Source organism: Sminthopsis crassicaudata, chromosome 3, assembly GCF_048593235.1.
Source record: "Sminthopsis crassicaudata isolate SCR6 chromosome 3, ASM4859323v1, whole genome shotgun sequence".
In the NCBI taxonomy this organism is placed as follows: domain Eukaryota; kingdom Metazoa; phylum Chordata; class Mammalia; order Dasyuromorphia; family Dasyuridae; genus Sminthopsis; species Sminthopsis crassicaudata.
In genome coordinates this window covers 175,045,848-175,068,101 of record NC_133619.1, presented here as the reverse complement: position 1 = coordinate 175,068,101, position 22,254 = coordinate 175,045,848, and the positions used below count along the sequence as shown (strand labels likewise).

The 22,254-nt window shown below is 35.1% G+C and overlaps 1 long non-coding RNA gene across 1 annotated transcript in view; it reads right to left on the bottom strand.

Annotated features, from left to right (window-relative positions):
- Positions 1–16,678: 16,678 nt before the first annotated feature.
- LOC141560842 (uncharacterized) overlaps positions 16,679–22,254 on the bottom strand; it is a 78,902-nt gene continuing 73,326 nt past the window's right edge. The window contains exon 5 of the long non-coding RNA XR_012487835.1: positions 16,679–16,882. This is a non-coding gene — a long non-coding RNA (uncharacterized LOC141560842). The remainder of the gene's footprint in view (positions 16,883–22,254) is intronic.

Below are 22,254 nucleotides of genomic sequence, written 5' to 3'. Positions count from 1 at the left end.
ATGATAAGTGTTTGGATAAGTGGTGGATGGATCGATAGATGGATAGATAGACAGACAGTTGGATGGATGGTTAGATAGATAAATATAGACAGACGAATGAATAGGTAACATGGAGAGCTACTCTTGTATCAGTAACAATTTTTTTCAGTTGTTTTTCATTGGCAAAAATACTGGAGTGCCTTGTCATTTCTTTATCCAGCTCATTTTACAGATAAAGAAACAGAAGCAAATAAGGTTAAGTCTAGTAAGTCTGAGGCCAGATTTGAATAAAGGAAGATGAGTCTTCTTAACTCCAGGCCCATTGCTCAATCCATTTTGCCATCTGCTCACACCTGTAATAATATTTTGTAAGTTTTGTTGTTGATTTTCCAAAATCTAGATGAGATGCTTATTCTTGAATGCTTTCATCAGGAGGTAGAAAGACCCCTAGAATTTTAATCAAAATATTTTATTTTAGTCCCAATTCTGTCACTTATTAACTATATGTTTTTGGAAATGTCATTCAATTTATATAAGTTTCAATTTTTTCATCTACAAAATAAAAATAATTATGCATGCAGTGGCTACCTCAAGGATATTGATAAATATCAAACAAGACAGTGTATATATTCAGTCTTTTTTTTCCTTTTTATCATAATATGTTGAATGAATATAAATGTAAGCTATGACTATAAGTGAAACAATCCATCCAGAATGAACAATAATATCCAATATCAAGTACAAAACGGCCATCAACATATGACATAAACAAAAACATAAACAATAAAAAAAATCTTAAATCCTGTAGACTTAAAAAAATTCTATTGCAGTCCTTGGGAGAGTTCTGCTTTTCACTCAGGCAGTATGTGTAGCCCTGGCTAAAGATGCAGTCTTAAATTGGAAATTCACCTTTTCCCTAAAGAAAGAGAGCTAAGGACTGAGCTTGCATTTTAGACTGGATCTTGTTATCTACCTCTCTTTCCCCCAAGAACCGTGTCAATATTTGATTTAGAGATAGCATTGGCCAAAACTTGTGCCAGACCCTTGGGTTCATCACTAACAACAAACAGAAGGAGAAATAAAGAAAAATTGCCTTATAAAACTTTCTACTTTTAGAGGCTTTTCTGTACTTGATGGATTTCTGCTTCTTACCACCCCCAGGAATAATAATGCCAGCCTGCTCTCTGGGTATCTTTTGTCTGGGTTGCTCCACGGAGGGGCCCTGGGTGACAATGTGACGATTCACAAATCAGTAGGTCCCTAAATGTCAACATAGAGACCAGCAGCAAGGGCCCTTTTTAATATGCTAGTGAACCGCCTCCTAGAGCAGATGACATTTCTATTTTAAATGCTTTGCTTTCATCACACAGTATGTTTAATTTCTTGTCTGACTCTACAATCCTGGAAAGTGAGTAGACTGGAGAATTATTTTTAAAATGCAAATTAGTATGCAGGATGATAAAGGGAAAGGGAAAACTGTTCATTGTTCATCAAAGAATTTTTTAGAACCTCAAAAACACATTTCTTTTGATTCTCTAATCTGTAGCTTAAGGGATCAATGTGCTTTGGTGAAAGAAAAACCAGATCTTAAATCAGAAAACAATACTAACAACCACCTACATTTCTGTAGAACTTTTTGGCTTCACAGAGCACTTTCTTCACTCACCCAGAGACTTACAAATATGAGTCCATTTTACTGTCAAGGAACCTATGTCTCAGAGAGCCAAAATGACTTGTACCAAGGTCATATACCTAGAAAAAGTCAGAGTTAGAATTCGAACCCAAATCTTTTCTGACTCCTAGTTCTTTCTACTCCAACTTCCCCTTTCATTGTGCAAATCAATTTAATAATGTACATAAGGTACAGAAGGAGTTCTAGATTTTCAGCCAAAGGTGGTTGTTGAATTATTTGAGAGGCAGCTAGGTGGCACAGTGGATAGACTTGCCAGGCCTGAGTTTAAATCTGCCTGAGACACTTACTAGCTGTGTTACCCTCCACAAGTCACTTAACCGTGTCCTGTTTACCTGGGTTTCCTCATCTATAAAATGAACTGAAGAAGGAAATATCAAACCACTCCAGTATCTTTGCCAAGAAAACACCAAATGGGGTCACAAAGAATCAGACATAACTCAAAAGACCTGATTTCAAATCTAGTGCATCTCTTTATTTATTTAAAACCAAATGCAAAATAAGAAAAAAACAAAATAGAAAAAAGAAAGAAAAGGGGAAGAAACATTGTCATGTGCATAGCAAAACATCAAGAAGGATTCAAACTATGTAACCATAAATTTCCATTTCAAGAAAGCATAAATAATAATAGGAGAGAATATAATCATGAGTGTCCATCTTTGCTTCCTTGTAGGTAATTCTTTTGTTCTCTGCTGTGCAGTTTTTCTTTATTCTTTTTTTCCTCTTTCAATCCTATTTCCCCTGAGCAGGGGGATATATAATAATCTTAACCATGTTACCCACTCTTTCTGTAAAATGAGGGGATAAAAAATTTTTTGAGGTCCCTTCTAATTGCAAATTTATACTCCTATGATTAAATATAGCACTTTTCTAGTACTAAATCTATGATCCTATGGAAATCAAATTCATGTAAACTATATTTTAAAGTTATAAATGCCACCTAAACAATTAACAAGGTTTTCTGTAGAAAGTACAAAGGCCCTCATTTAATTTGACAAAGGAAAGGCTCCCCAAATTCTTCCTGATGAGTAAGTGATGTATATAATTTCATTATTAGAGTTTAATTTATTTAGCTTAAGGGTTAAAACCTTCTTAAAGTCTCCTCTCTAACATTTTAAGTTGCTATCAGTCATTAACGACTGATGATTATGAATAAAATATAGATAATAGACTTTGATGGGTTTTGAGCAGGGCTTAGTGAGAAGTCATGGAACTTTTCAGAAATGGGATGATTAAAGGAAGCCAAATGGGATAGAGGTTAAGAGAGTAAAAGACCAAGACAAGCCTCCTCCCCCCTTCACAATTTTAAAACATTGCCAATCCATTCAACTGCTTGTTTCCTTTTGCCTTCTTCCACTAGATCTTTTGCATTAGCCTCTTGCTCCAGAATATCAAAGCTATTAACTCGAAGAATGCTAAAGAAAACATAGTCCATGATCTGCAGTGAAAGGTCTAAACATCAGATGTCCTAACAGCTGGGTAGTTAAGGGGTGGGGGGGTGGGGGGAGAAGAGGGGTCTATATCTTGTAGCTGTCCAAAAAATAGTATTCACAAAGAAAAATATTCTGAAAACTGTCAATCTTCACATATGAGTACTTGGCAAATATGAAAATAAGCCAAGATGTTCCATTTGTAAAGCTTAGCAGACATAAATCTATAGTGACAGTAGAAATTGCACCTGGGATTTCACTAATTTAAGGAACTCTTATGAAAAAATTCTCTCCACTAACAAAGTTAACCCTTTCTCTGTAACCTAAAGTCATAACGAGTAGAAGTATCAAACATATGGCATCATGGACCAGATTAAAAAGTAATTGGGAAATTTTTAACAAAATCAAGAAAAATATAATATTGATAACATTACATTTTAAAACTTAAGCCAATAAACCACCTAAAGGGATCTTTATGAATTCATTAGTGGGCCCCACTTCTATTTGAGTTTGACCCCACTGGTTTAGGTCACTGAAAAAAAAAAAAAAAGTGACAAAGTCACACAACCAGCATGCCAGAAGAATTTGAACCTAGATCATCCTAGCTTAAGCAAGTTCTCCAATCACTATGTGATGTTTCCTTCTTTCTTAAGCTTGTTTGTTTAGATGAGGAAAAATAACACATGGCAGAAAGAATACAATGATTTAGAATAGATGATCTTCAATCAAGAACTGGCCCTGTCCCTGCAATTATGGGTGAGTCACTTAATTGCTTTTGATCTCAGTTTCCTGATCTGAAAAATGAGAGAATTGGATAACTTCCCATGTCCAGTCTAGTCCTACCATTCTAGATTCCTATCTTTTTCATCTCATTCCCCATTGTGACTTGCTTTCAGTTCCAACTTAGCCAGGTAATTATTTAACAAGCATTTATTAAATTCCTACTATGTGGTAGGTATATGACATAGGCACAGGTTTAAGGTAACCTTACTTGCCATAGGTTTTAAAAAAAATTTATTAAAGCTTTTCATTTTCAAAACATATGAATAGATGATTTTCAACATTCACCCTTGCAAAACCTTGTGTTTCAAATATTTTCCCTTCCTTCCCCCCAGCCCCTCCCCTAATAGGCAAGTAATCCAATATATGTTAAACATATGCAAATATTCTATACATATTTGCACAAGAAAATTCAGATAAAAAGGAAAAAAATGAGAAAGAAAAAAAATGCAAGCAAACAACAAAAAGAGTAAAAATGTTGTGATCCATACTCAGTCCCCATACTCCTCTCTCTAGGTATAGATGGCTTTCTTCATTACAAGACTATTGGAACTGGCCTGAATCACCTAGGTATTGAAGAAAGATATGGCTGACAGAATTGATCATCATATAATCTTGCTATTGTTGTGTACAAAGTTGTCTTGGTTCTGCTCACATCACTCAGCATTACTTCATGTAAGTCTTTCCAGACCTTTCTGAAATCATCCTGTTGATCACTTCCTATAAAGCAATAATATTCCATAACATTCATTTGCCACAATTTATTCAGCCAATCTCCAACTGATGGGCATCCACTTGTAGTTTTCCAGTTTCTTATCACTATATAAAAAAAAATGATACTTCAAACATTTTTGTACATGTGGGTCTTTTCCCCTTTTTTTGTGATCTCTTTGGGAGACAGGCCCAGTAGAGGCACTGCTGGATCAAAGGATATGCACAGTTTTAAAGCCTTTTGGGCAAAGTTCCAAATTGTTCTCCAGATTGGTTGGATCAGTTCACAACTCCACCAACAATGTATTAATGTCCCAGTTTTTTCACATTCCTTCCAACATTCATCATTATCTTTTCCCAATCATCTTAACTTGCCTTAGGTTTAAGGAGACACATAAAGAATTAATATTCTTCATTCTGTCAGTCAGGATGCTCCAAAGGTTGCCTCCTGGGTACCTTACTCTTCCTGTTCCCAATCATTTATCCAACTGTGAGTAACAGAATCCTAAGGCTCTATTATATCATTCATGCACTTCTCTCAGAAAAGTGTTAGAATCAGCAATAAGGAAAGATACCAACTCATAAGTTGAATTTTCCCCACAACTCCAGCCCAGAAAAGGTTTCTAGGGTCAGAGTAAACACTATATATCTTCTTATATGGGAGAATACCAACCCCAAAGTGAAGGAGGGAATGGGAGGGATATTATGGAGGGGATGGAGAATTTAAAGATTTAGAATTTAAAGAATTTAAAAGTTGCCCTTTAGAGCAATTAAAGACAAGCAGGACTGAACCCATGTCATCCCTAATCTTTTCCTTTAAGGATTTTAATTGTCTTGAATAAATCTTTCTTTTTCAATAATCTGAATGCTATCACAATTTCTTGATTTTCTCATCATGCAGAATAAACATCTGCCCTTAAAAGAATCTAGCTACAATTCTCTGTTTGGGGAACTTCCAGATTAAGGAAGAAATCACTGTTTCAACTTCAGGTGGCTTCCTGAAGAGCTGTGATCAACAGAGCCCTTGGTTAAGCACAGCCCCAAGTTGCCTTGTTCTCTTGTAATTCAGTCAATGTTTCATCTTTACTTTTTGAACAGGAAATCAGCCCCTGGCCATAGATTTATTAAATGTTTTGGCTTATAAAGAGCTGTTATATGTGGCTTTGTTTGCAGGCTTATAATAGGAAGAAATAAGGAACTTGTGAAAGAGAAAAAAGAGAGGATGATGGATATATTAAATACATATGGGTTTTTTTCCATCCAAAATATTACCTCAGCCAAAGCTAAAATTTTTCAATTCCTTGTGGGCCAGTAAAGGCAACACCAATCAAAGAGACTTGGCCCTGATCTATAAATCTTTAATATGAAGTCTGAAACAGAATCTTAGGGATCATCTAGTTCAACCTTTCTTCATTAAACTATGAGGAAAGCTAAGATAGAGAGATGAATCTTCCAAGAGCATAGAGATATTTGTATCTTAACATCAAGAATGGCCTGTAGGACTACTACCTAGCTCCTGACAAAGAATACCTAAATATTCCAAACCAAGACATCCATTTTCAAACACTAAAAATCTGGGAACTTATTTTGCCTTCACTCTGTATGTCCAGTTCATTAAAAGGTTTGGGAGTATTTTTTTTTCATTTTAGGGTAGGGGAATTGGAAGGAGGAACAGAACTATCTATAGAAAAAAGGAACAGAGAAAGGAGGACAGAGAGGAATTAGAGAGAAGAAAAAAACAAAGGAAAAAGGAAGGGAAGGAAGGAGAAAGGAAGATAGGAGAGAAGGAAGGAAGGGAAAGGAATGAAGGAGAGAAAGAAGAGAGAAAAATCATTAAAGCAATTTACAACATACATATAAAAGAGAAGAAAACACAAGACAACCAGAAGTTTTGAAAGTTATATGTTAACATTTATTATAAGTTTAAAAAGTGAAAATCAGCTGTCAATAACAGAGATTCATGATTTCATATATGACTGACTGATGTAAGATTTCTCAAGTCTTAATAATAGTGAGTACAAAATTTCAGAGAAAAAAGTGAATGAGCTCTCTGGAGGAAAATGAATTACACTTTCCCCACCCATTTTGGTTTATTATGTCAGTATTCATAATGGAGAGCAGGAAAAGCAAAACACATTAAAATGATTATCCCTTTAACAGCTTGATCTTTTTCTCCTCTTCTCTATTTCACCCCAATAACTTTACAATAGAAATGAGTGGGTTGGGATGATGATTCCAGAGAATTGTCCTGGTTTCCTTTCCCAGTTAACCATAAGAAATTCAGTGTTTCTAATATGGTTGCAGAGGTTCCATAATAGATATGGAAAGGATGACAGTTCTTGCTACTTCTACTAGTTGGTCTGATAGACCAGTAGAGTAAAACAGGATTTGATGAGAAGAATCAACTTGCTTCCAAAACTTCTCTTCCACTGCCCCATAATCAATTTTGAAAGTTCACTTCAGAGAGATCATTTCCTTTGAATTTAAACATTTCCTTCTCCTAGAGGTTCTCTATTAAAATGTAAACACCCAACTGTCAAAGGGTAACACATTATGCGGTTAACATCATAATGTGAATTAGCTTTACCAAAAAACATTTTCCCTTGAGAAAAAAGTTAGCTTACTAGTGCTATCACCTGGTTGGGGATAGAAAAGATTCTAAAGGCCCCTGAAAGAGGGAGGAGAGAAATAGCAAAGAAACATTTTGAATTTATTTTTAAATAAGCTTTGTATTTATTTGAAACTCTTAAATTTATATGTAGGAAAATCCTTAAAAGTAACTCAGTGAGAAACAATATGAGTATTAAATAATTAGCCCAATAATAATAATATTAACCAACTGGGTGATACCTTTATAAAATGGTATCAGTCATTTATACACTGCAATAAGAAACCAATTAATACCTGTTCCACCCAATGTGACAGGGATCTTCTAAATCACCTTGACATTAGAGGTGATAGTCATCATTTATCTTCAAGTCTCACATCATGACTGTCTACTTCCTTTCCTGGTCATACATCCCTCTGATGACATCCTATATGCCACATCCTTTTTGCAATTATTTATTGATTATATGTTTCAATCTGCTTATGCTTATTATGTGCCTGTTGAGTGGCCTTCAAATTTAACTTTTTTGGAGATAGATTTAGAGCCATCATTGAAATGTTCTGGCTTAGTTGGGCCTTTCACCAAGTTTTCTATGAACTTGTTTTCTCTGGTCTCTTTAATTCCTTCCCACTATCCATATTTTCAATATGTATTTTCACCATCTTTGACTAAACCTGCTTTTGCATTGAAGTCACTGACTATTCATCATAAGCAATTAGAGAGCCTAATTGAATTATCTGTAAAATTTTCCATATCTTCATGCTTTTCAATACATACTTGATATAAATAAAGTAAATCTATAAATCCTTAGAATAGTACTAGAAATGACCTTCTTGCAAGTAAGGATTAAGCAGACATTCACCATATTAATCCTTTTTGCCCCCCCAAAAATGACTGAGCAATACCACCATCCCCATCATTCACTGATATATTCAATTCAAGTAACCCAATAATGGGAACTCAGATGGGATAAAAACACCAGTATTAAACAAGAGTAGGTCATGACTTCCCCCTTCCTACCTACAAAATACCTCTTCATTCCTTAGCCAGTCATCTTCTGCCCTATAAGGAAACACTCTTTTGTGAAACCCATGTGTTGTTATGTTAGTATGTGTAGAAAAACTAGTGTGTCTACTTCATCACTTGAAGTCATCAGAAAAGAATTATTACTTTGTGACTCTGGTGAACCTGGTGAGATAGAGTTGAAAGATTACCACTTAATGTTGGTTTTAAATTAGATACTTCTAATTATTCTGCTGTTGTCAAATTATACTATAAATCCCAGATGTACTTTGGATATAATAATAATAAAATATAACATTTATATAGCACTTACTATATGCCAGGTGCTATGTTAAAATTTTACAAGAATTATGTCATTTAAATCTCACAATAATCCTGGGAAATAGATGCTATTACTATCCTCATTTTAAAGATGAGTAAACTGAGGCAAACAGAGTTAACTGGCATGCCTAAGGTCACACATCTAGAAAGCATAAGAGGTTGCATTTGAACTCAGGTCTTCCTAACTTCAGGCCTAGAACTCCAACCACTGTACTCTCTAGCTGTCCATGGTTATATGAAATAAGCTCTGAAATTTAAGTTATGAGGCCTAACAACTCATTAACTTAAATTATAAAGATATGGTCAAACTGTACACTTAACAAAACTACTCAAGGTAAAAAAGAGTGAAAAATGAATGTAGACATAACAAGCCCCATGATACATATTTATCATCTTATAAATCTTCAAAAAGCCTTGATAAAGACCCACAGGGTAGGTTTTTAAATGCCAACCCATTCAGCATTCTTAGAGTTAAACATAAAGTGACATACAAAAAATCTGGAAAGTCTTTTTCACTAATTTTCCTCCAGTAATCAATTTCAAGACATCCTTAAATATCCACGCTAACCTGATCTTTCTTTTGAGAGGAATGAAGGCTGATGGGGTGAACTCAAAATTACCTACATAAATTTAAAAATTCATTTTCAATAAATGCAGAGCCATCATAAGAAACAATAGTGTCTGTCAATCCACAAATTGTAAAAAACAATGGAGAGAGAGAGAGACAGAGACAGAGACAGAATGCTTCAATCTGTATTCAGATATAATCAGTTCCCTCTCTAGGTATAGATAGGATTTTTCATTTTAGGTTCTTCAGAGTAATCATGGATCATTGTACAGCTGACAATAGCAAAGTCATTCACAGCTGATCATGCCAGAATATTACTATTACTTTTTATACGGTACATATTATTTTGCTATACTTTGCAGATTTTTTTCTGAGAGCATCCTGCTCATCATTTCCCAAAGAACAATAACATTCCATCATAATCACCAAACTATTCAGCCATTCCCCAATTGATAAACATCGTTTCAATTTCCAACTCTCTGCCCTGAGAAGGGAGCGGCTATAAATAATTCCATACACATAGGTCCCCTTCCTTTTCCTTAAGTCTCTTTTGTGACCCTCAGTCTTGAATTCTAAATATCTATTGAATATCCCAAACTAAATATCTCACAAATAACTCGACATTTCCAAAACAGAGCCTAATTGAATTATCTGTAAATCTTTCCCCCAAATCCTCTCTTCTTAACTTTCCTCCTACTATTTAAGGATAGCACCATCTTTCCAGGCATCCAGGCTCACAACATAGATGTCATCCTCAATTTCTCACTATCTCTTCCTCCTGTATCAATTTTATCTTCATGCTATCTTTTGCATAAATCCTCTTCTCTCCTCTGGCACTGCCATCACCTGATATTGATCCTTATCACCTTACATATGAAATACTGCAGTAGTTTGCTGGTTGACCTCCCAATTACAAATCTTTCCCCATTCCAATATGTTCTCCATACAACTACTAAAGTAATCTTCCCAAAGTTCAATGCTGACCACGTTACCCCCTATTCAATAATCTCCAGTAGCTCCCCCTACCTCCAGGATCAAATATAAAATTCTTTATTTTGTCAATACAATACAGCTTCTTCTTATTTTCCCAGCTTTCTTAGGCATTACTCCCTAATGCCACAACTATTCCATCTAGTAACAGTGTCCTCCTTGCTATTCCTCAAAGAAGATATTCCATCTTCCAACTCTAGGAATTTTCTCTAGCTGTTCCCCATATATATGTTGCTCCCTTTCCTCAAGTCTTTCTCCTGGCTTTCTTCAAGTTCTAGCAAATACCTTTCCCAATGCCCCTTTATTCTATTGCTTCCCTCTATTGATTATTTCCAATATATGCTGAATGCTTGTTTGTACAGAGTTGTTTGCATGTTGTTTTCTCAGTTAGATAGTGACCTTAAGAATAGGGTCTATTTTTTGCCTTTCTTTGTATCCTCAGCACTTAGTACAGTGCCTGGTAGACAATAGATACTTAATAAATGTAATAAACATTTAAATTTAAATTTAAACATAAAGTGACATATAAAAAATCTGGAAAGTCTTGGGATTCTAGCAAAAGTGATTTCCCAACCAGCCTTTTATATATGCCTAGCACCTCCTTCACAGGTAGTTGTAAAGATCAAAAGAGATATTTGTTAAAGTGTTAAGCTGCCTGGTAGTGGCTGGCATATAGTAGGTGCTATATAATGTTTATTCCTCCCCGCCCCTTTAACCTCCTTCATCTTGCTTCAGAAATCATTTTCTCTCCTCTCCCTCTGCACTGGCTCTTGCCTATCTCTCTATAGACATTCTCAGTCGTCCCCAGTATAAACATAATAACCAAACCCATCTCTCTTCCTCTTCACTGACAAACTTTTATAAAATTGTTTATATTCCATGGCTTCCATTTCCTCACCACCCAAACTCTTGCAACCTGGCTTCTGACCCTCCTAACTCTACCAATGACCTCCTAATAAGCAAATTCAGCTTTTTTTTTTTCTCATTCTACATTCTTCATGTTACATTGATGATTGACTAATCCTGTTGGATATTCTCCTCCCTTGGCTTAAAAGAAACTGTCATTCTGGTTTTTTTATTCCTCTTGAACTGCTTATTTTCTGTCTCCCTAATAAGATTCTCCTCTTTTTCTCAATTCTTTAAAAAGTCATCTAGATTATCACTCCCTCTAGTCTTTTCTCTTTCCTGCAGCATATTTAGTCACTCCATGCTTTCAACTGCCACTTCTATCCTGATAACTCTCTTCTGAGCTTAGACTGATATCTCCAATTGCTTAGAGAACAACATATCAAATACAACATGTCCAAAATAGGGCATTACCTATCCCCCCAAACCTGCTCTTCTTCCTCCTGATTTGACTATTCCTTTCAGAGATGCCATCATTCACAAAGTGTTAAATGTCTTGGTGTTGCCATCTATTCTTCTCTTCCACAGTCAATCAGTTACCACATAATAACCACCCTAAATTCCACTCTTTGTACCTTTTGCCTATTGTGGTTTTGGTCCCTCTAGGGCCACAAAGATTAAGATTAATTATTTATCCACTTGAAATAAGAAAAATAATTATTTCTCTCTTTTACTAATAGCCAATTATTGAATTAGGGCTAAGGTTTTTCCCATTTTTTACTTTCTCATTCAGTAATAAGGGTTATTCAGGCAGACTTTGAAGTACAGACCTGATAATGAGAGGGAATGCTCAGATCTGTTCAAAAAGCAATTTTAGTTTATGTAAATTAGTGGATTCCAGTCAATTTTTTTAATCAAAAAGGTGTGAATGGAAGTAGATTTCTCTTTTTTGTCTAGATTGTCCTAGACTGAGGTGATATAGGAAGAGATAAGTAAACCTCTTTGACCAAGGCTGAGTGATCACAGCCACATCCCCCAAATCTTCATTAATATATAAGCCTGTTACAATATTCATTCTCTCATTACTTGTTAAGCAAAACTGATTACCACCTTCAAGAATATCCACTCTTCCAAGAACACATAAGTAGTGATTGAGTATATTAAAGTTTCAAAAGAAAAGTGACTAAACTGGCTGCATGTCCTATAGTCCCAAATACCAATTTAATTCAATTAGAGCTATATGTGACTGTATTCAAGAGATATGTTCTGGAAAATTCTGTGGTAGCTCTCATTTATGCAAACTAACTTGCCCTTTAGAGTGCACCAGGTATGTGAACTGATTCTGAGTGAAGTAAGCAGAAACAGGTGAATATTGTACACAGTAACAGCAACATTATGCAGTGATCAGTTTTGATAGACTTAGCTTTCCTCACAATTTCAAAAGGCCTATGATGGCAAATGCTAAATATATCCAGAGAAAGAAATATGGAGTGTGAATGTAGATTGAAATGTTATTTCCACATTATTTTTTTCTCATGGTTTTTCCCTTTTTTCTGATTCTTCTTTTGCAACATGACCAATGTGAAAATATGTGTACATATATAACTTAGATTGCTTGCTGTCTTGGAGAGAGGGGAGGAAAGAAAGGAAGGGAAAATATGGATTTCAAAATTTAAAGTGAATGGTGAAAACTATATTTACATATAATTAGAAAAAAATAAAATGTTATTTAAAAATAAAATAATGCAGTAAGGACATTATTTAAAGGAGCCTTACAATAAATCCTTCACACACTCAAGAATCTTATTGTAAAGGAAATGGATTATTCCTTTTGGTCTAGTTTATGTTCAGATTTTTTCTTAATGAAATTTTTTTATTTAAAAAAAAAAACCATGAACACCTGCATTCCCTTCTAAGGAATGCAAGTATTTTAAATTATCTTTCAAAAAGAGTTATGCTTTCCCTTAACTGCTTTCAGGAAGATGAAATTCCATAGATTACTCCTTCAATATGATACAATGATACGAAAAAGAAAGCTCAATAAAGTTTCTTTGACTCTAGAATCCCATTCTTAAATCCTGGAATCAAATATAATTTTCAATTTCTAACAAAGGAATTGTGAGGGGGGAGTGGTGATGGATGAGGCCTGTTTTAGTGGCTTTGGCTACCCATCTATGATAAAGGCAGATCATCATATAAGATAGACTATACAGGACATACAACAAAAGATACTTTTCAACATTAATTTATGTAGATTCTGAATACCAGAAGTCCATTCTCTATAGCAGATAAGTATTTCATGGAATCATCAAGCAGCAACATGACATGGATCTTAAAGGTCCTAATCTATTAAATGGAGATTTAAAAAAAAATTTGGATTATTAGAGGATTAGTTAACGACCTGAATTCATTCCCCATCTCTAAAGCCTTACTTAACCTCTTGATGCCCTTGTTGTTCATCCTTTGTTCTTGAAGAGGACCAATAACATCACAAAGATGATATCATGATTTTTTTATGAATTAGATTTTTACACAGTTGTGCAAAATAGACAGCTTCATTCTCTTCCCTAGGGTCACTGACAAAATTCAAAGTGAGTAGCAATGGACCAGGATGCAGTGGATGATCTTGGCCTTTCTCAACTAGTCTTTCTCAGGCCCATTCAAATTTTCTAAGACTGTGAACATCTTAACCAAAGAACTCCCAATGCTGAGGAAACCACAGAATAATGATGATGATGATGATGATGATGATGATGATGATGATACCTATACTTGCATTATCTGTAAGGTCAGTAATATGCAAATCTTAGAACATTACATAACTGTGTTGTTATTACATAATCAAGAGTTGGAAGGAACCCCAGAAATTATCTACTTTTAACCTCATTTTGCAGTCTGAATTCTTTTATATTGCTCTAATGAGTAATTTAACTCTTCTTGACACTTAATGATGGGGAATTCACTTCCTCCTGAGATAATCTATTTCATTTCCAAATGATTCTAATTGTTCAGAAAGTTTTCCTTAAAATGAGCCCCCAATTGCTTCTGCAACTTCTCTATCCATGGTTATTCTAGTTCTGTATATAGGCTTTAAGAAAAACAAATTTAATCCTTCTTGATTTATATTTTGTGATAAGTCAAGTCATTTGATAAATTAAATGAGTTACAATGAAGTTTTACAGCCTTTAGTGAATGACTGAATAAATGAAAGGGCATTTATTAATCACTTCCCATTTACCCAGCCCTGTGAAATGCAAATACAAGCAGGGAATTCTCCCTTGACCTTTAAGGAGCTGCCTTCTGACAACATATACAGAAGAGAACTTTTGGTCAAGATATCATTTTTTCAAATTATCTTTTAGAACTTCTGAAATCTATTATTTCATTAGTGTGGGTATGACTTTCAATGATATATTGCTAACCCTCTGCAACTGGGTTGACAATCTTTGAAAATTTTTGTCACTGAAAAATTTCATTCCACACCCAACCTGATCTCTATGAACTTAGTCTGATTGGTCCTCAGACATGTAGTCCAGCACTCTGCATCACACATTGCCTTTGTCAGTCTCAAATCTTTTCTGTCTTTTCTCGTTACAGTTACATAATCTATTAAATGCTGATGTTTGCTGCAAGGGTGCAGTTATGAAATTTTATTGCATTTTGGTAAATGGAATACAGTGTTGGTAGTAAGAACGTTATGAGATGTACAATTCTTCAAAAGTAAATGACCATTGTCTATCTACCCAGGTTACTTATACCTTCGGAATCTAATACTTAATGTGCAACAAGAAAATGGGATTTACACACATATATTGTATCTAGGTTATACTGTAACACATGTAATATGTATGGGATTGCCTGTCATCTAGGGGAGGGAGTAGGGGGAGGGAGGGGAAAATTTGGAAAAATGAATACAAGGGATAATGTTATAAAAAATTTACTCATGCATATATACTGTCAAAAAAATTTATAATTATAAAATTAATAAAAAAATAAAAAAAAAGTAAATGACCATTGTTGTTATTGCTTCCAACTGCCTTCCTCCCAAAGACTCCAGGAGCAGTTTGTGATATTTGCTTCTTCATAGTTGTGGCTATGATGGGACAGAATGGTAACATTTATTAAGCTTGAAGTATGATAATATCATATAGCAAAAGAATTATGGCCTTATCTCTGCATGATGAAACAATTGTCTTGAATATGTCTGTGATCTTAGTTCTCAAAGTTACTTTCAGGGTCAGTAGTGTATTTAGTTTTCAAAATGGTTCAGATAAATCTGTTCCCCTTGAGATTTGTGAGAAAGATGTCATTGAGATGTTGGAATCCAATAGATAGAAGGTGCTATCTATATCCAAAGAGAGAACTATGAAGACTGAATGTGGATCAAAGCTTAGTATTTTCACCTCTTTGTTGTTGTGGTTTATTTACTTGCTTGGTTTTTTTTTTTTTTTTTTTTCCCCTTTCTTGTGTTTTTTCCCTTTTGATCTGACTTTTTTTTTTTTTTTTTTTTTTTTTTGCTCAGCATGACGAATATGGAAATATGTTTAAGAGAATTGCACATGTTTAACCTATAATAGATTACCTGCTGTTTTGGGGAGGGAAAAAGGAGAGAGTAGAGGAAGAAAAATCTGGAACACAAGATTTTATGAAGGTGAATGTTAAAAACTATATTTGCATGTATTTGGAAAAATAAAATACCATTAAAAAAAAAAAAAACAAAAATAAGGGTTGAGATAAATTCTTCCTATTAGCTCTGTTTATACAATCAAGTAAACAACCAATTTACGTAGTTAAATTCCACAAATATCTTATCAATGGAGCATAGAATAGTTACAGAATCCTACCTTAGAGGTACATTTTTACAAGAAAAACCCCTATGGGTTGGAGACATTATTTGTTCAGGTATTCATTTCATGGCATTATTCTTTAAATGTTAGCAGAATTTTAAGTTCCATTAACTCCTTAGCATACATTAGTGCATTTTGAGGGTGTTTAATTTTCCTTAACTAGAAAGCTAATGAGAACAAGACTAGGGAGAAGGAGATAACAATCCATTTTGTTGTTGTTGTTGTTGTTTGGTTATTTCAGTCATATTCAACTCTTTGTGATCCTATTTGTGGTTTTCTTGATAAAAATACTGGAATGGTTGACTTTTCCTTCTCTAGCTCATTTTATAGATGAGAAAACTAAGTTAAAAAGAGAATCTGGCCAGGATCATACAGCCAGTAAGTGTCTGAGATCAAATTTTAACTCAACTCTTCCTAACTACTGGCCCAGGTGCTGTATCCTAACCTAGCTGTCCGTGGTCCAGTTCATGACTCTGTTACAGATATGTCAGGGTTGTGTAATCTGATTGGGATGCTCTACTGGAGAATAAATAGTTGGGTTTTTTTTTAAATTTTTTTGGTTTTTTAATTTTAATTTTTTATTTTACCCTTTTATCTTCAAAATATAAGCAAAGATAGTTTTTAATATTAACTGTTGAAAAACCTTGTGTTCTAAATTTTCTCCCTTATTTCTCCTCACCCCCTCCCTTAGACAGCAACTAATCCAATATAGATTAAACACATTCAATTCTTCTATACATATTTCCACATTTATCATGATGCACAAGAAAAATCAGATCAAAAAGGAGAGAAAAATGAGAAATAAAACAAAAAATAAGCAAACAATAATCAAAAATGAAAATATTATGTGATGATGCATATTCTGTCCCCATGGTCCTCTCTCTGTGTGCAGATGGATCTCTCCATCCCAAGATCATTGGAACTGGGCTGAATCACCTCACTGTTGAAAAAAGCCGTGTCCATCAGAATTGATTTTCACATAATCTTGTTGTTTCGGTGTACAATGTTCTCTTGGTTCTACTCATTTCAGTTATCATCAGTTCATAAAAGTTTCTCCAGGTCTTCCTGAAATCTTCCTGCTGGTTGTTTCTTAAAAAACAGTAATATTCCATTATATTCATATACCACAACTTATTCAGCCATTCCCTAACTAATGGGAATTTATTCAATTTCCTGTTCTTTGCCACTACAGAAGGAGCTGCTACAAACATTTTTGTACATATAGGCCCTTTTCAAAAAGGAATAGTTTAGAAAAAGTTGTCAAAGATGTTGCTCTTACTGACCTTATAACAAAGATACATTATTAACATGTCTTTTCGGTATTTTTAGTGCTTAAAACCATAACATAACAGCCCAAAACACATACTAGATAGGGGAACACTAACAGAGACATATAAGGAAAGTTAATTGAGAATAACTCCAGAACCCCATAGTCAGATTTTCCCATCCTACCTGTTTTTCTCCTTCTCATTTCTCATAGGGCAACATTGAAAGAACATAGGATTTGGTCCAGTCTTCAACAATCAGTTTTGTTTCTTGCTTCTTTTCATTGCTAGATACAGGCAGTTATAGCCTAGGAGAGACACTGGGGAATTCTTTAGGGCTATTGGCAATAGCTGCTGCCTTCTCTCACTGCCTCACCTTAACTATCCTTTCTTCCTTATTTTGGTATTTGCATGGAGAAATTCAGGAAATGGAGAGGGAAATTCATAAGTAAAATTAAGGTGGGTAGTGTCTCTACTGATACAGACTTCACTTTACAATATTAGTGAGTTGCTTAAGGATCAGATTACAGAGCTGATAAGTATTGAAGATAGGGTTTGAAACTAGGTCTTCCTGATTCCAAACCCAGGTTTGTATTCATTCATTTATTAGGATGTCTTTCCATGAAGATAATACTTGGCCATGATCTTTCCATAAGGGGACCAGAAAAATATACAGCATGCCTTCAATAAGTAGATCATTATGGGTAATTAGCAACAAACCCTGGACTCCTTCCTTTAATGACCCAAACCTAGACATTACCTAACAGCTAAATCTTGGATATTCAGACCATGTAAAACACTGCATAATCGTTCTTGAGTTTGGATGTGCTAAATAGTTGTTTGCTAAACTGATGCATTTCCTGTAACTTATTCTAGTAGCAGAGTGTGAGTGTGTGTGTGTGTGTGTTTGTGTGTGTGTGTGTGTGTGTCCTCTGTTGTAGGAAGTCCAAAAAGATTTTAAAATATTACTTTTTCTTGGATAACATTAAATTGTAAAAGGCGGACAAGAATACTCTTAACAGTTTATGTAGTGGGTGAAGGGGAAAACCAATCAACTGTAGAGGAAATTAGAGTTCAGAGAAAAGGCCAGAAAGGAAGCAGATGAACTTGGCAACCAGCAATATGTGTGGAACTTTCAGTTTTGGATCACTTCTTGGGATTCAAATCTGAGCAGAGTTCACAGGATACAAGATGAGAGTCATTCTTTGGCTCTGCAAAATGATTCAATAGTCTTAATCTGATTCCTGATTCCTGATGAATTTCTATTAAACAGAACATTCTCTTCTCATCCAAACAGACCCCCTCCTATCTGGAGATCAGTTCCCATAGGAACAGAGTTGAATCATATTGACAAGCTTTCACTGAAGCAATTCAAAGATTGACAAATGACATTAGAAGACGGAAATTAGATAACAAAGTCAAATAAGATTCAAACACATGCTCCAGTGGCTTGGCTAGAGTTCAAGAATAAATTCTGGCAAAATACCAGTCAAAACCTTCCCTGCCTTGTAAGAAGGAAAAGAAGTCAGAGAGAATTTTGATTATTGAGAGAGGCAATGGGATTTAGGTAAAGAAAGCTAGAATCTTCTTCACACACTTGCTATAAGGATCAAATAAGATTATCTGTTGTAAAATATTATGCAATAATAAATAAGTAAATAAAGCATAAAGCCAAAGTATCTGAGCACATAGTAAGCACTATGTAGTTATAGTTATTATTATTATTGGGTTATCATATATTATAGTATTATGTATTATTAGGTAAGACTTACCTGCTATGTTATGGAGGGGACTCCTGTTAAATGGGTTGAACTAGAAGTCCTTTATATTCTCAAAGGATTTTGGTTCTAAATCAGCCAAAACTTCGTTTCCTTAAGCAAATCATTGAACTTTTCTATGCCTTGGTTTTCTCTTCTGGGAAATAATAACTAACTGACATCTAAATAGCATTTTTGGTCCAAAAAATATGTTTACTTATCTTATCTGACCCTCACAACAACCCCATAAAGTAGACAGTATAAAGCATTATTACACCCTTTACTGATAAAGAAACTGATCAAAGAAAAGTTTTAAGTGACTTGCCCAAAGTCAGACAATTGGCTAAGAACAAAGTCTCTTTTTCCATTATCTCAGAGTAAGATCTACCTCTTACTGTATCTGCTTTAAAGGATAACATTTTTGAAAAACAGAAATGCAGAAAGAGAAATTCCATATAGATAGCCATGTCCTCCAGACGAGAGGAAATTCTTCTGATTTCCTCAAGTTCTCAGAATACTAAAAGAGAGATTTCTAAATGAGATCAATATTGATTGAAAAGAGCTCAATTTATCCATTTAGGAAAAACCAAGTTGGGTAAAGAATGTCTGTTATCAAGGCTGGTTTATTGAGTGGGTTGAATGGCCTATAGAGTCAATCCTATGAGAACATGTTTTAGACAAGACATGGCAAATGGACAGTGAGAACTGGGTGTGGAAGGAACTAAATAGTAAAAAAGTAGACTGGATTACCTTTGGGAAATCAATTAATGCTTTTAATGATCTCATTTTTCTCTCTGAAACAAAGGCTCATGTTTTTAATATCAATATTTTCTGGTCTGATCTTGAGGCATTGAATATCCAAATCTCTGAAGATTTAAGTTGAGGTTCACTGTAAGGGCAATGGAAAAGTACACAGTGAGAATGCATAGGCTATCATAGATTGCCAAATATGTAATAATGAAAAGGGAGTGAAGGATATTATTTCACTTCACATATGGATGTATGTCTAGAGAAAAAAAAAAAAAAAAAAGGTGGGTCAGTAATGTAGAACAAGTCTGAGATAAACCAATGCACAGCCTATACATGTCATTAACAATGTTAAGAGATCTAGATGCCAGATATGGTGGTACACACCTGTAATTCCTGTAAGCTAGGAAGCTAGAGGTGCTTGTAAGCTTTAGAAAGTCTAACTTGTAGTAGACTAGGCCAATTAGGTGTCCACACTAAGTTGGCATTAATACCATAAGGGAATGGGGATCCATCAGGTTGCCTAAGGAGAGGTAACCTAACCCAAGTCAGAAAATGGAACAGGTCAAGGCTCCTCTGCCAGCCAGAGGGGGACAGGACCTTTGTGATTAACCCTTACATTTCCAACCTGAAATATATAGATAACAATATAACTAATATAGGTATATTCCTGATTCCAAACCCAGGATTGTCACTAATTAGAATGTCTTTCCAGCCTATACATTTCATTAACAGAACAATATACCGAAATAGGTAACAGTCTGAGAAAGAAAGAGAGCAGAAGTTCTTAACCTCCCATGCAGAGACCCCTTCAGTAACCTGGTGAAGTCTGTGGATCCCATCCAGAATAATGTTTTTTGTTTGTTTGTTTTTGCTGCTGTGCCCCTCTTTAATTTTTTTTTAATTTTAATAGCTTTTCATTTTTCCAAAAACATGTAAAGATAGTTTTCAACATTCACCTCTGCAAAACCTCTTCATTTTAAATTTATCTCTTACCCTTCTACTACCTCCTTCCATAGATAGCAAGCAATGCAATATAGGTTAAACAGAATAATGTTTTTAAATAATTGAATAATTAAATAAATTACAGTTAGAAATTAGTGAATCCATGTATAAACTATATTGGATCTCAGGGAGAAGGAAGATAAGGATGAAGGGGTAGATTTTGGAACTCATCACTTTTTTTAATGTTAAGAAATTGTTTGAACATGTAATTGGGGAAAATATATATAAAAAAGAAGTTATGAAAATAAAATATGTAATTTTTCACTATTCAAGTTCATGGACTCATCTAAAATTTATTTATTGAACTTTTTTGGGGGGGTCTATGTGATGTGGGTCTAGTAGTAGAGAATTGAGGTGTGAGAATCTCCTCTGGTTGGCACATAGGTCCAACGTGAAAGAATTTTTGAACCCAGAAAGTCTGAATAGCAAAAGGGATTTTTACTGGCACCAAGAAGCCAGCTTTGCTAGGAAGACAGACTTCTTACTGGCAAGAGGTCCTGTCAGGGAAATAAAGGTTAACATTGAGAAGAGAGTATCTTCATAGTGGGCAGGAGTCCTGGCAGGCAGCTGTGCCAAGAGGTTCCTTGGCAAAGCTCAGTCCTATTTCATACTTCTGCAGAAATTTGGAGATCAAAATTGTCTTTTAATAAGAAATCTGAGACTGGGGCTTCTATTCAATGCCCCAGGCCTAGATTTCAGTAGAATAGAAATTACTTATCTTGGAATTTAAAACTACTCAGTAGGAATTTCAGGCCCAGATCACCAACTGAATGAGACCACTGAAGTTGGAGCTACTGGGAATGGTCTTGGGCTAATCTTCAATTCAATAGAGGGTACAGCTAGTCAATAGAGAGTATGGCTAGTCCCTGCCAAGATTTCCAACAGAATGAAACTTTAAAGGTGGGTCTCTGTCAGAAGAGGGTTTCAGAGTTCACCTCCATGGCTTCCCCCCAAAAGTCAAGGGGGACAGTTTCAGAGTTCACCCCCATCCATATGGACTCTGGATTAACAAACCTTGACCTAGAGTAAGGCTCCAGACTGGGGTTTGTTGTGTTTTTGTTGCTGTTTGTTGTTATTTGTCCTTCTGGAAGAGGACCATGACATCAGGGAAGAGATAACATGACTTGTAAGTGAATTGGATTTAAGTGAGGGAGAGCTGTGCAAGGTCACCTGCCTCACTTTCCCCTCCAGAGCCAAGTCCAATGGCAAGATAGAGATCAAGACGACTGGGGGTGATTCTAAATGAAATGGGTGAGGTTCCTGTGAAAGACTTGAGTACATAAGAAGAAGAGTTTTGCTGCAGGATAATAAAGTGTGGATGGGTGGCAATCTGGAAGTACTACCTCCTGAAAGAATTCACAGATGCATCCAAAGTGCTAAAAAACCTTACCCACTAAAACAAAGTGCCTAGTTGCAGATTCCCACTACTTAGCTCACTCCAAATACCTATTATGTGTATGATTGATGTAATTCAGTTCCCCCGAGGACAAATAGCTAGAAGAACAGATAGAATGAAGGAGACAATCCTACAAAGCTGAAGATTGGAACAAAGAGACACTAGCAATAAGGAAAGCAGCTTAAAAAGTTTGGCATTTTTAACATATCTCACTTGGGGAAGGTGGGACTATGGTCAAATGCTATGAAATCATACATATACTGACAACTGCAAGCTCATAAGTTTGTGATG